The 15,783-nt window shown below is 33.3% G+C and overlaps 2 non-coding genes across 2 annotated transcripts; one reads left to right on the forward strand and one right to left on the reverse strand.

The window, feature by feature from the left end:
- The first annotated feature begins 2,406 nt into the window (after window positions 1–2,406).
- LOC148761239 (small nucleolar RNA R71) lies at window positions 2,407–2,513 on the forward strand. Its single transcript, XR_016028118.1, has one exon. It is a non-coding gene; the product is annotated as a small nucleolar RNA R71 (small nucleolar RNA).
- Window positions 2,514–7,770: 5,257 nt separating this feature from the next.
- LOC148761240 (small nucleolar RNA R71) lies at window positions 7,771–7,877 on the reverse strand. The gene has a single exon (XR_016028101.1). It is a non-coding gene; the product is annotated as a small nucleolar RNA R71 (small nucleolar RNA).
- Between the last annotated feature and the right edge of the window lie 7,906 nt (window positions 7,878–15,783).

Genomic DNA, 15,783 nt, shown 5'->3' on the forward strand with positions numbered 1-15,783 from the left:
ACCCTAATTCATTTATTCCTTAGGCCTACTTAGACCTCAATAATATTTGAAAGCCCACTTCTAGGGGCTCACCATGAGAAATAACAAAATTACCTCTAGCTCGTGTTATCGTGTCTACACCTAGATACGAGCCGATAGAGGTCGAGGTCTCACACTTAGTGCCATGTTATATTGTGTGTAATGGTTGTTATGTACGAACCTACCTTGATTGGCCAATGTATGGCCTTTTGAGCATTTGTACAAACTATGTGCTACGGATATTGTATTTTTGTTTGAATTATTTATGAATAGTTGATTATTAAATCCTTTGGCTTATGTTATATGATTTTGGACTTTGAGGCTTGCTCGGGTCTAGTGGGCTTGCCTACTGGGCTCGTGCACCTATCATGGAGCTTCTAGATTTTGATCGTGACACCTCTAAATCTGTAGACAAACTCTACTAGTCATCCTCATCCCTATCGTCATTGTAGGCATCAAAGTCGGAACATTGAAAAATTCAACATTGTGATGATTTTTTTTAATAAAAATAATAAACTTGTTAAAAGAAAAAAAACCGTAATCGAACATCAAAATTTTAAATGTAAAAAATTCAAAATTTAACTAAACTAGACTAAATGAAGAAACAATTGGGTTGCCTCCCAAGAAGCGCTTCTTTATAGTCAATAGCTTGACTAATTCAGCCCATTTTATAGTTCATCAACCTCAACATATGGCATAAGGCTTAATCCATTAACCAGAAGCACTACAGTTGCTTCAATCTCTATTTCTTTTATCTTACACAAGTAGAACTTAATCACTTTAAAAGTACTCGACCATCTCGATTTACGTTTCCATGAAAACAACTTGAAGTGTGAATTAGAATGTATTGAAACTTGTTCCCCTACCTCAAGATCAAGATAAATTGAAGGTGGTAGCTCTAAACTACTGCTCTAAACTAAGGATTGGCTCTTGCTCTATTGGAGGTAGTGGAGGACGCATACTTTTACCTTCATCAGCTAAGTCCATTCTATAGCAATGAACTGTGGATGAATGGTATTTAGTCACACTAAAAATAGTAATTTCAACTACTTCCTTTCCAACTCTTAATGTTATTTTTCCTTCCATTACATCAATGAGTGCATTTGTAGTCACCAAGAATGGTCGTCCTAAGATTAAATGAATTTCCATGTCCTCTTCCATCTTAAGCAAAAAAAAATCCACTAGAAGGTATAAATGCCCAACTTTAACCAAGACATCCTTTATAATCCCAACAAGGTACCTGATTGTTCTATCTGCTAATTGCAAAGAAACTAAAATAGGTTGTATCTTATTAAGTCCAAGTTTCTTGACAATAGACATAGGCATAATTGAAACACCAATACCCAAATCACACAAAGCTTCAAAAAATTTAAAACTACTAATAGTACAAGGGATGGAAAAACTCCCTAGATCCGTAAGCTTTGGTGGAAGCTTATTTTGGATTATAGCACCACACTCCTCGATAAGTGCAACTATTTCAAAGTCTTCTAGTTTCCTCTTCTTAGTTAGGATGTCTATAAAAAACTTCACATAAGAGAGCATTTGCTTTAAAGCTTTTGTAAAAGGTTTGTTATTGTAAAACTTCTTAAACACCTCTAAAAATTTTTGAAATTGACTATCCAAATTTTGTTTCTAGAAGTGCTAAGGAAATAATGGTGGTTATGGGTTTGCTTTTTCTTCCTTCTTTTAAACTTGCTTGTCAGCATTCTCAATCATTATCTCATTCTCAACGGGCTTATCTTGATGTTAGCAAGTTGCCCAACTTGAGTCTCAAGGTTTCTCAATGAGCTTGCTCGACTATGGATGAGAGCATCTATCTTGGCCATGAACTGCAAAAGTAACTTTTCCATCGATGGTTTTTTTTTCGGGTATCGGAGGTCTTGCTAGCTGTTGGAATCTATGAGGCATGTTTGGCCTTGGAACTAAAGATGCTCCCTGATTATTACCCCAAGAAAAGTTTGGATGGTTCCTCCACCCAAGGTTATAGGTGTTTGAGTAAAGGTTGTTCTGTTGTCTGTCCCCCATAAACTAAACTGTCTTTGTATTGCTTTGACACTAATTACTAGCATGCCTATCTCTACAATATCCACAAACTACAATAGGGCTTTGCATTGAGTTAGCACTAAAAGAAGAAAAAGTTTTTTAGTTAGAGCTACTAGCCCTACTGATAAAGTTGTAATGGCATCCACGTTGTGAACTCTATTTACTCTCTTTAGCATTGATCGTTCTAATGGCCAATGGTAATTGTTCGATGCCATATCTTCCAACAGGTCGTATGACTTATCAATCAACTTTACCATGAGAGCTTGTCCAACAGCAAAATCAATAGTGGATTAATCCTAACCACTCAACCCATTGCAGAATGTCTGCACTTAAAGCCACTTCGAAAGACCATGATGAGGGCAACGCCTAAGTAGGTCCTTATATCTTTCCCAAGCCTAGTATAATAATTCAATATCTAATTGCATGAACGATGTGATATCATTCCTCATTTTAGCTGTCTTGATCGATGGAAAGAATTTGGCAAGGAGCTTTATAATTCTATTTTATAAAATTATTTTTATCTCAAATTGTTTTTAAAAATTAGCTAAGTTCTTGAGTTTAGGTAAGAATTTAGTTATTTTTTGTTATTTTTCTAATTAGTTTATTTTTATTAAGCCAATCTAATTTTATGTTTATTTATCTTAGTTTAGTCTTTATTTATTAGTTTTTATGTTTTTGTAGGATTCTAGAAGAATAAGGCTTAATTGGGTTAAGAAAGGTGTTTAGGTAATTTAGACCTTGTTTGTACATGTCGTAGTATTTTGAGCATAACTCCCACTCTAGATGTCCAAACGAAGCGATTCTTGGACCATTGAAAAGCTAAAAAAAATAGAGATAGAACTTCATGTACATCACTTTGACTAGTTATGCTTTGAAAATGGCAAAAATCACGTTGAAAGTTGATATAATGTAGTAATCAACGAGAAGAAGACATGAAACAAAGGGAGTGCATCGGCTTAGATGGGAGGTGTTGTGGCATCGAAGAGGAAATTTTGAAAAATGGCTGTGAGAAAGAATTTAAGTGGGCTAAATTAAGTCTATTAGGCTCTACACTTATTCTAAGCCATATTAAAAGTTTTTAGGTGAAAGTAGTTTAGTTTAGGGAAAATTAAGTTTTAGTTATTAATAGTTAGCTTAAGGAGAAGTTGGCCACACTCATTGAGGAGAAATCCTGAGAGAGATTCAAGAAGCTAGAAGTTGAGGTTGAAGATTAAAGATCAAGGTTGCAAAAGTTTGTTTATTTTCTTCTTCCTTAGATTTTATTATTCTTGTTACTCTTGATGGCTAAACTTCATATGTTTTTATTTACTTTTGCAATTTTGTGTAGTAATTTTTTTTTTCAATGATTACAATTGAACTCATATGTATTTTAAATTTTTAATCTCTTTCTTGCTTATTTTCAATGGTATTGGATTGTTTATTCCAATTTCTTCTTAATACTTTTAATTACCTGATCAGCAATTAATTTGATCTAGAAACCTAAACATAACTTAGGAAAGGGAGTTTAGTGTAGACTAAGTGTCACGACCCGGTACTCCCTTCGAGCCCGTGATAACCGCCGCGGTGTCTTGATCGACACTCATTATCCGAAATGTCAGTCGAAACCCCGTAAGGCTTTAATATCAGTTTCTCATTTCCCCTATGAGTAACCGTTGCCAAATATCATGTTCTAAAAGATTTTAAGCTATTTCCAACTTAAATCAATAAAAAAAATGATTTATGTTTCACAAGGGCATTTTGGTCATTGTTTCTCGAAAATCTTGAAACCAGCTAAAAATGTAGTATGCGAATGGAAAACACATATTTCATAATCAAAAATAAGTTTAGATGTCTAAAACATTCATTTAAAATGAAATTATGACTATTTGAATATAATAAAACTATTTAATAAAATATTCTATTTTCTTATAAAACAATATTTAGAGATTTACCGGTAAATAATTTTTGTAGCGTAAAACCTAAATAAATTCATACATACTGTAATACAGATAACCAAAGTATAAAATTTAATTTACAGTGACACGTGGGCCCATGAACGACCAAAAGTATCAAAAGCGGTAAACCAACACTTTTTTTTAGGATGCAAGTCTAATTGTAGCCCTCAACAAAGTGAGCTATCTACCGACTATCCTGAGCCTGAAATAAGTGGAAAAGAGGGTGGTGAGATTATATAATCCTAGTGAGTAAACAAATACCATCTAAAATATCTAAAGCTGAGTAAATGGAGACAGATTAAAATAGATCATCGTACTATAATTCATCACCTTTCAACTCATTTGAACCAAATAAAATCAATTCATATAAATCGAGTAATCAACATGGCTTATGAATTTCTTAAAACTTTGGCTCGTGCCAAAATCATTCTCATACTCAATTATCAGGGATACCTTGGCCTGGGACTATCCCAACCGAGTCCACTAAGGCTGTTAAAAAGTCATGTACGCATAAATCAGGTTTTTATTTTGAAAACATAGCCGTTCCTTGGCGTTGGCTGAGTTCACCCTCACGTGGTGGTTTAGCGTGAAGTGCACTCTAAAGTTGTACCTCGGGAGTTACCTTGCACACCTCTCCGACTGAGGTAAGAATATAACGGGGTTACCGTGCGCCTCTAATAGGTTGGTCCACGGAACCCTCCCACTACAGCATGCTAAACCCACCATACAATAAAATTTGCAATAGCATGACATGGCAATTGTATCACAATCCAGCCTCTCAAGGCTAAATACACAGTTCATATATTTCAACACAAATACCAATTCAGCCATTCATGCAAATATTTTCATAAGCCATTCGATTCAAACCATGAATTTACAACACATGAAAACAGTCTCCAATTACTTTATTTTCAAACCATCATTTCATTTCAAGACAATGTTATAAAATCATTTCATTAAATCACATTTTAATTACAAAACACAAGGATTTACCATTGAACTCATTTTCCATAAAATCACAAAATCGGATAAAAACCACTTTAGATAATTAAGATGATACTAAGGTTACTCACTGTAATGGAAATCGAATTCCGAGTACTCCGATTCTTGATCCTCGGGTACTATCTCTTTACTTTTGCTAGAAAGCTCACCACCTAGACATAATGCACAATAAGCCATTTACTACATTTGTGCTAAATTGTTATAAAACCAATTCAGGCTCAATACTAATGCATGAAATGGGGTGTGAAATACTCGGGTAACTATCTAAATACAGTGTTCAATATAATTTCAATTATGTACCTAAATAAACAGTATTGGTCTAATTCGATCTATCACCCGATTAATTGGCCAATACGTCCAATTCAACTCCAAATAATTCCATTTTTCTCCCAGTACTCCAAACCATCAAACACAATTTAAATAACTTGAAATATGGCAAAATCATCCTCACATTTCTTCTTAAGAATTTCGGCCATGGTGAGTGCATCAACACTATGATTTTTCCTACTTGATTTTCTCACCATAATTCATGATTTCCTAACCAATTCACTTGAAATAAAATCAAATCCACCATCAACACTCTACAAGGAAGATTCGGTCAATGATGAACTCATGAGGAATATGTGAATTTCAAGGTTAATTCTTACACTTAACACCATAAACAACTAAAAACATCCATTTATCTTAGAAATCTATTTAAATCATCATTAAATTCTCTCTCCTAGGGTTTGATCAGCACACTATCCTTCATGATATCTTGTGATTCAACATGGAAAATGCAAAAGAATGTATGGGAAAGGTAGATCACAAGTCAAAATCAAGAAATTTACCTTTGATTGCTTGATTACTTTGAATCCACCAATTTTCTCCTGAATTCTCACCCTAGGGTTCTTGTTCTTTCTTTTCTTCCTTTGTTCTTGTTTTGGCCGGCCATAATGAAGAGAAATAGGCTGGTTTTGTGCTAATTTATAAGGAAAATAATAAAGAAATAAAGCTTGACACTTGTCACCTTACCATTGGTCCATTTTAAAATTCTTAACTATTAAGCTTTATTTCTCCACCACATAAAATCCTTCAATTATCCATGATAATAATAGGTGAAATTCATGTGCTGGACAAGTGTTGGGTGGTGTAAAATTACAATTTTGCCCCTGAGGTGACAAAATGACTATTTTACCCCTATGCTCGAAAAAATGCTGAAATTAAAATTCTTCACTTCTCAAACTCCAATTATACTCCAAATGATCAATCTTAGCCATAAATTTCATCCAACGCTCACATCTTAACCTCAGGTGGCAAAATGACCATTTTGCCCTTAAGTTATGAAAATTCCAATTTGACTCCAAATCGGTTTTTGAACTCCGAATCACCATTTTAAGTCATTATGGGGTTTTAAAATTCTCAATTTCATCTTAAAATCTCTATTTGGACTAGTACGAGGCTTAATTCAACTTAATTTTACCATTTGATACAATACCGTCCTTTAACGATTTCCAAGGTACCCAAGTAAGCAAACATGCATTCTTATGTAGGAATGGCATAATAAACATATTGTAGAGCTGGGCTTGACACTAAGATTGGAATAGCATATGATCATATTTATTTGCTTGGATGCATAAATTGATTTGTGTATAGGATAAAAATATACCTAGATGCCAAGTGTAGCGAAGATCATAGCTTGAACTTAATGAGTCTATTTTAATTTGAATTCACATAGGAATATAGTGTTTTGGTTAAAGTAGATATTTTTATAAGAGAGTCGAGACAACGTTATAAATAATTGAGGACTCTAGGTTAACAATTCAACCCATTGGAATAAGTTAAGAGAGAAAGATAAGATTTAGATGAAGTGTGAGGGATATTGTAATCCTAGGATTCAATTATCTTTTTGCTTTGATTTTTAGTTAGTGTTAATTAGTTTAGTTTTAGATGATTAGGTTTTAGTTTAAATAGTTATTAAAATTTTAATTATTTGAATAAAACTAAATTGTTTTAACTTTAGTACTTAGTGAATTTTTTAGAACAATTATGTGAGGGATAGATACTCTGCTTACTAATATACTATATGTTCGATATGTGTACTTGTGTAGGTAGAATTTTAACTAACAACTTTTTGGCACCATTGCCGAGGAATTATTTTCTAAAATTTTTTTCTAATACTAATACCAAGCAAATTTAATCTTAATTCAAACCTGATTTTATTTACTTATTTATTTTTCTTGCTTTTAGGCATCTTTGGTTGTTGTATGCAAAGGAGGAACTTGAATCTTATTCCTTTTTATGCAAAGATAAAAGAACCTCTTAAAGACTTCGAAGGGAAAATTTACATGTTCAAACTCTAAATCAAACAACTACTAAAGATAAAAATAATCTTGGTAACAATGCTAGCATTCAAATTACTGAAGAAAACAAAGCTTTGCCAAATTATGTTGCTCGCTTTTTACAAGGCTTGCACCAAAGCATTAGAAGACCTCTTATCAATGGAAATAATTTTTAGATCAAGCCTACTTACATTTAGATAATTCAGTCTTTCATTCACTTTGGTTGATTACTTAATGATGATCCTAATTCTCATCTGGTTAATTTCCTAGAAATCTGCTATGCTTTTAAATATTATGGAGTGATTGATAATGCAAAACTTAAACTTTTTCCTTTTTCATTGAAGGATAAGGCAAAGAGTTGGTTGAATTCATTGCCCATAAGATCTATTACTACATGGGGGGACTTAGCCTAAAAATTCTTGGCAAAATTCTTTCCACTTACCAAGATTGCAATGCTGAAGAATGATATAACTTCTTTCACACAATTTAGTGATGAGTCACTATATGAGGCTTGGTAGCGATTTAAAGATTTTCTTAGAAGATGTCTACATCATGGGCTTCCTCAATGGCTTCAAGTTCAAAAATTCTACAATGGATTGGTCAGTTCAACTAGATCTATAATTGATGCTATTGCTGGTAGGGCATTGATTGGTAAAAATCTTGATGAAGCTTATAATTTGTTAAAAGAGATAGCATCTTATAATTACCAATGGCCTTTAGAAAGATCTAGTACTAGGAAAGTTGTTGGTGTTTATGAGATTGATGCACTATGCTTTGACTACACAAGTAGCTGCATTGATAAAAAGATTTAACACAATGGGAGTTAATGTTGTCCAAAACTCCTTTATAACTTGTAATTTGTGTGGAGATAGCAATTCAAGTGATTAATGTCTAGCTAATTCTGAATTAGTTCAGTTTATTAAGAACTTCAACAAGCAACAAAATAACCCATACTCCAATCCACCTACAGATCACCATGGTGATTTTTTAACACATAGAATGGCATGTAAAATCATAAATCAGAAGCTAACCTTGCCAACATTCTTCTAATCAGAATAGCAATCTCCTTAGTGCAATCTGCGAACACCACAATAAGTAAGAACCTTAGCTAATCAAGCTCTTGACCTCCAAAGGTAGTACACATGATTTTTGTAACACACCGTGACCTAAAACGGTGGTTAACTTGACTTTAAGAACAAGATTAAGACCAATAGAGGTCAATTTAAAAGTTTAGGAGTGATGAAGGAGGAATGGAATATTTTGGAATAAAATATTTCGTATGTAATAAAATAATAATATTTATTGAGGTCATCGTAATGGAGTAAAAAAGAGCAATGGAGTTAAAACGTGATAGATTAAAATGTTTTGGAACCTAGAGAGTTAAATGGAAAATTTTAGAATTTAATAATATTTTATTAGTAAAATATTATTAAAATAATATCAAAATATTCCTATTGTGAGTGGTAGACAAACTCACATAATCTATGTGTTGAACTTAAGTGGGGGAGTTATAACATAATTTTGACCATTTCATGATAAAATATTATTTTATTGATACTAGAATATTATTTTAATGAGTAAAATTTTTGTGATGTAAGTACTAATAATAGTACATGTGAGTTTGGAAGGAATGGAGACATGAAGAATTAATTGGGATAACGAGGATATGTGGGATAATGAGATGTGCATGTGGATTCACTATTACATGCAAATTATTGCATGCAAAAGGGAGAAAGTTAGTGGAGAACATATGGAACCCCCACCATGTGAAGTAAAAAGAAGAATGATAATAAATCCTATTGATTGTAATGAGATTGGCGCATTAAGTGGCCAAATGAGGAAAGAAAAATGTGGGATGCATGTGACTTAAATGGTTTAGTGAATGACCAAATAAAATATAAAGTAAAGGTTATGCATGAAATATGATTGGAGGAATAAGGTGGTGCATGGAATAAAGAATGAAGAAAGAAAGAATGAGGGAGTGAAAGTGGCAGATGGAGAAGATAAATGAGGATAGATATAGGGCCAATGAGCAAGGGAGAAAATTGGTGCATGAAAATTTAGTGGGGGATGAATTGGTCCAATGAAAGGTAAGGAATAAATAACGAAGAGAAGGGTGAAGAAAGGCTTGGGAAAATCGCACCTTTGAGAGAAAAGAAAAAGAATCGGGTTTGAAAGTAAAAAGAGAAGGAAAAAAGGAGAAAGAAGAAAAGAGAAGGAAGAAAGAAGAAAGAAGAAAAGCTAAAAGGAGGTTCAATTTTTAGAGAAATTAGAGGAAAACTGAAAGGTTTTCTCCCATAAGCCATTATTGGAGCTTAAAGGAGAAAGTGGTGGTTCAGCTTAGTGATTCCAAGGTAAGGAAGGCAAAAGTTGTCATTTTGTTTGAATGCATGCCTTGTGAACCGATTGTAGTGTGAGATTCTACTTGTGGTAACAAGAATCTTCAAGGATTCAAAGAACTAGGTGCATGCATCTAGGTTCATCTTAAAAGTATGGTGATTTAAAGTAAGACAAATGATGGGTAAGTGCTTTTAACCTTGAGATCATGAGTGGAAAGGAAAAAATAAAATGTGTATTGATTACTTGTGCTGGTGGCAGCAATGGTGACCGAGGATGAGAGAAGTTTGTGAATTATATGTGGAATTCAAGGTAAAAATCGGAAGGTAAGCATGCAATGTGGGTGCAGTATGTTATATTGGATTTTTTTGGTTAAAAGTTCGTAGATTGCATGTTAGATTTGTCATGACTCGGTACTTTCCTCGAGCCCGTGACAACCACCGCGATATCTCGATAGACATTTATTACCCGAAATGCCAACCAAAACCCCGTAAGATTTTAATATTAGTTTTCTCACCTCCCCTACGAGCAACATTTCCTAATATCATATTTTAAAAGATTATAAGCTATTTCAAAACCAAAACAATAAAAAAATAATTTTCATCTCACAGGGGTATTTTGGTCATTTTTCCTTAAAAATTTTGAAAACATCTAAAAATGTAGTATATGAGTGAAAGATACATATTTCATAACCAAAAATAAGTTTAGATGTCTAAAACATTCATTTAAAGTGAAATGATAGCTATTAGAATAAAATAAAAATAAAAAATAAAATATTCCATTTTCTTATAAAACAATATTTATAGAGATATCCGTAAATAATTTTTGTAGCGTAAAAGCAATATAAATTCGTACATACAGTAACACAGAGAACCAGAGTGTATAATTTAATTTACAATGACATGTAGGCCCTCGAATGACCAAAAGTAACGAAGGCTGCGAACCTACGATTTTTAAGGATGCAAATTCAACTGTAGCCCTCGACGAAATCAGCTATCTATAAACTATCCTGAGCCTGAAATGGGTGGAAAAGAGGGTGGTGAGTTTATATAAACTTAGTGAGTAAACAAACATCATCTAAATTATCTAAAGCCGAGTAAATGGAGACAACTTAAAATAGTTCATCATACTATGATTCATAATGTTTCAAACTCATTTCAACTAAACAAAATAAATTCATTTCACTCAAATAATCAACATGGCTTATGAATTTCTTAAAAATTTGGCTCATGCCAAAACTTATTCTCTGGGATACCTTGGTCGGGGCATCCAACCGAGTCTGCCAAGGCTGTTGAAGAAAAGTTCATATACGCATAAAACACATTTTTATATTTAAAAGCATAGTCGTTCCTTGGCGTTGGCTGAGTTCACCCTCATGTGGTGGTTTAACGTGTAGTGAACTTTAAAGCTTTACCTTAGGAGATACCCTCCGCTCCTCTCATACTATGGTAAATATAACAGGGTTTACCGTACCCCTCTAATAGGCTGGTCCACAGAATCCCGCCCACTGCAGTAAGCTAATAAATATCCCACCAAATCAATAAAAGTTTCAACAGCATGACATGGCAATTATATTACTACTCAGCCTGTCAAGGCAAAACAAACAGTTCATACAATTTCAACACAATTTTTAATTCAGCCATTCATGCCAATATCACCATAAGCCATTCAATTCAAACCATAAATTTACAACACAAACAAACAGTCTCCAATTACTCAATTTCTAAAATCATCATTCAATTTCAAAATGATTTATAAAACTCATTTCATTTAATCACATTTTATTTATAAAACATAAGGATTTACCATTTAAACTCAATTTTCTATAAAATCACAAAAATGAATAAAAACTACTTTAGATAATTAAGACGATAATAAGGTTACTCACAATATCGAGAATCGAGGTACTCCTAATCCCGATCTTCGGGTACAATCTCCTTACCCTTATCGAAAGTTTTACCACCTAGACATAATGCACAACAAGCAATTTACTATATTTGTGCTAAACTGTTATAAAACTAATTTAGGCTCTATATGAATGCATGAAATAAGATGTGAAATGTTCGAATTATTATCTAAATACAGTGTTCTACGTGGGTTCAATTGTGTATGGGGCTGAAATGGTATTGACCTAATTCACACTATACGCCGGTTAATTGGCCAAAATATCCAATTCAACTCCAAATAAATTCATTTCACTTCCAATACTCCAAATCATCAAATATAAGCTAGATAACATAAATTATAGCAAAATCATCCTCAACATTTTCTCTTGGAAAAATTCGGCCATGGAGGGTTCATGAATAATATGTGGTTTTTCATGCTTGATTTTTACACTTTACATCATAAAACAACTAAAAATACCTAAATAGCATGAAATTCATCAAAGTCCATTTTCCAATTTCTCTCTTGAAAAATTCAGCCAATGGGTGTGGGTGAAGGGCATGAAATTTCTTGCTTGTTTTCCATGCTAAACATCACCAAACAACTAAAAACACTAAAATAACATGAAATCTAGCTAAATCCAAGATCAAAACCCCTCGCCCCATGTCCGGCCAGCAAAGGTATCTTCATGCAAACTTGATTCTCAACCATGGAAAATGAAAAAGAATGCATAGGAAAGGTAGATCATAAGCTAAAATCAAGAAATTTTACCTTTACTTGCTTAATTCATTGAAATCTACCAATTTTCCCTTTAATTTTTGCTCACTAGGGTTTGTTCTCTTCTTTTTTCTCTTTGTTCTTGGTGAGGCCGAGCATATGGGAGTGAAATGGGAGAGTCATGTGCTGATTTTTAATGTAAATTATAAAGAAATGAAAGCTTGCCACTTGTCACCATTCCATTGGTCCATGTTTAACACTTAACAACTAAGCTTTCTTTCACCACCACATAAAATATCTCAATTATCCATAATATAAAATGTTAATGGATGAAATCCTTAGGCATGACAAGTGTTGGGTTGTGTAAATTTCTAATTTTGCCCTTAGGTGGCAAAATGACCATTTTGCCCCTACGTCATGAAAATTCCAATTTGACTCCAAATCAATCCTCGAACTCCGAATCACAATATTAAGTCATTCTGGCTTTTTTAAATTCTCAATTTCATCTTAAAATCTCTATTTGGACTAGTTCGAGGCTTAATTCAACTTAGTTGTACCACTAGGTACACTACCGACTTTTGATGATTTTTCTGAGGTATTCAAGTATGCAAGCATGTTGTCAAATACATTAATGATATGGCAAGTATATTAAAGGGCTGGGATTGACAAGATTATTGTGAATAAAAAGGATCAAAAATGTGGAATTAGATTAAAGATTCATTGATTAAGGTGCTGCCCATATGTGTGAAGCCTGGCTTTACAATATTTTTATTATGACATTCCTACATAAGAATGCATGTTTGCTTATTTGGGTACCTCGAAAATCGTTAAAGGACGGCAATGTACCAAATGGTACAACTAAGTTGATTTAAGCCTCGAACTAGTCCAAATAGAGATTTTAAGATGAAATTGAGAATTTAAAATCCTAGAATGACTTAAAATGGTGATTCGAAATTCGAGGACCGATTTGGAGTCAAATTGGAATTTTCATGATCTAGGGGCAAAATGGTCATTTTGCTACCCAAGGTTAAGATGTAAGTGTTGGATGAAATTTTTGACTAAGATTGATCATTTGGAGTATAATTTGAGTTTGAGAAGTGAAGAATTTTAATTTCGGCATTTTTTCGAGCATAAAGGGTAAAATAGTCATTTTGCCACCCCAGGGGTAAAATTGTAATTTTACACCACCCAACACCTGTCCAGCACATGAATTTCACCCATTATTATCATGGATAATTGAAGGATTTTATGTTGTGGAGAAAGAAAGCTTAATAGTTAAGAATTTAAAAATGGACCAATGGTAAGGTGACAAGTGTCAAGCTTTTATTTCTTTCTTATTTTCCTTATAAATCAGCACAAAACCAGCCTATTTCTCTTCATTATGGCCGGCCAAAGCAAGAACAAAGGAGGAAAAGAAAGAACAAGAACCCTAGGGTGAAAATTCAATGGAAAATTGGTGGATTTTAAGTAATCAAGCAATTAAAGGTAAAATTTCTTGATTTTGACTTGTGATCTACCTTTCCCATACATTCTTTTGCATTTTTCATGGTTGAATCACAAGATATCATGAAGGATAGTGTGCTGATCAAACCCTAGGAGAGAGAATTTGATGATGATTTAGATAGATTTTTAAGATATATGGATGTTTTTAGTTGTTTATGGTGTTAAGTGTAAGAATTAAGCTTGAAATTCACATATTCCTCATGAGTTCATCATTGGCCAAATCTTCCTTGTAGAGTGTTGATGGTGGATTTGATTTTATTTCAAGTGAATTGGTTAGGAAATGGTGAATTGGTTAGGAAATGATGAATTATGGTGAGAAAATCAAGTAGAAAAAATCATAGTGTTGATGCACTCACCATGGCCAAAATTCTCAAGAAGAAATGTGAGGATGGTTTTGCTAAATTTTATGCTATTTGACTTGTGTTTGATGGTTTGGAGAATTGGAAGAAAAATGGAGTTAATTGGAGTTAAAATTAGACATATTGGCCAATTAATCGAGTGATAGATCGAATTAGGCCAATACCATTTTGTTTAGGTACACAATTGAATTTGTGTAGAACACCGTGTTTAAACGATAATCCGAATAATTTGCATCCCATTTCATGCATTAGTATAAAGCCTGAATTGGTTTTACAACGGTTTAGCACAAATGTAGTAAATGGCTTATTGTGCATTATGTCTAGGTGGTGAGCTTTCTGGCAAAAGTAAAGAGATAGTACCCGAGGATCAAGAATCGGAGTACTCAGAATTCGACTCCCGAAATAGTGAGTAACCTTATCATCATCTTGATTATCTAAAGTGAATTTTAATTCATTTTTGTGATTTTATGGAAAATGAGTTTAAATGGTAAATCTTTATGTTTTATAAGCAAAATGTGATTAAATGAAATGATTTTATAAAATTGTCTTGAAATTGAATGATGGTTTTGAAAATGGAGTTATTGGAGACTAATTGTTGTGTTATAAATCATGGTTTGAATTGAATGGCTTATGATAATTTTGGCATGAATGGTTGGATTTGGTAAATGTGCTGAAAAAGAATGAACTGTTGATTTGCCTTGAGAGGCTCTAAAATAAAATAATTGCCATGTCATGCTGTTGAATTTTATTGAATTGGTGGGTTATAAATTGGTTGCTACAGTGGACGGGTTCCGTGGACTAGCCTATTAGAGGGGCACGGTAACCCTATTACATTCATACCTCAGTATGAGAGGCGCGGTTGGATAACTCCTGAGGTTAAAACTTTAGAGTTCACTTGACGCCAAACCACCACGTGAGGATGAACTCAGCCAACGCCAAAGAACGGCTATGTTTTCAAAATAAAAACATGATTTATGCGTACATAACTTTTAACAGCCTTGGCGGACTCGGTTGAGATAGCCTTCGGCCAAGGTATCCTTGATAACTGAGTGTGAGAATAATTTTGGCACGAGCCAAAGTTTTAAGAAATTCATAAGCCATGTTGATTACTCGATTTATATGAATTGATTTTGTTTGGTTGAAATGAGTTGAAAGGTGATGAATTACAATATGTTAAACTATTTTATCTGTCTCCATTTACTCAACTTTAGATATTTTAGATGGTATTTGTTTACTCATTGGGATTATATAATCTCACCACCCTCATTTCCACCCATTTTAGGCTCAGGATAGTTGGTAGATAGCTCACTTTGTTGAGGGCTACAGTTGGACTTGCATCCTCAAAAACTGTAGGTTTACCGCTTTTGATGCTTTTGGTCGTTCGTGGGCCCATGTGTCATTGTAAATTAAATTTTATACTTTGGTTATCTGTATTATAGTATGTATGAATTTATTTAGGTTTTACGTTACAAAAATTATTTACCGGTAACTCTATAAATATTGTTTTATAAGAAAATAAAATATTTTATTGAATATTTTTATTATATTCAAATAGGTATAGCTTCACTTTAAATGAATGTTTTAGACATCTAAACTTATTTTTGATTATGAAATATGTGTTTTCCACTCGCATACTACATTTTAACGTGTTTCGAGATTTTTGAG

Source organism: Theobroma cacao, chromosome 8 (genome assembly GCF_053813885.1).
Source record: "Theobroma cacao isolate CCN51 chromosome 8, ASM5381388v1, whole genome shotgun sequence".
In the NCBI taxonomy this organism is placed as follows: domain Eukaryota; kingdom Viridiplantae; phylum Streptophyta; class Magnoliopsida; order Malvales; family Malvaceae; genus Theobroma; species Theobroma cacao.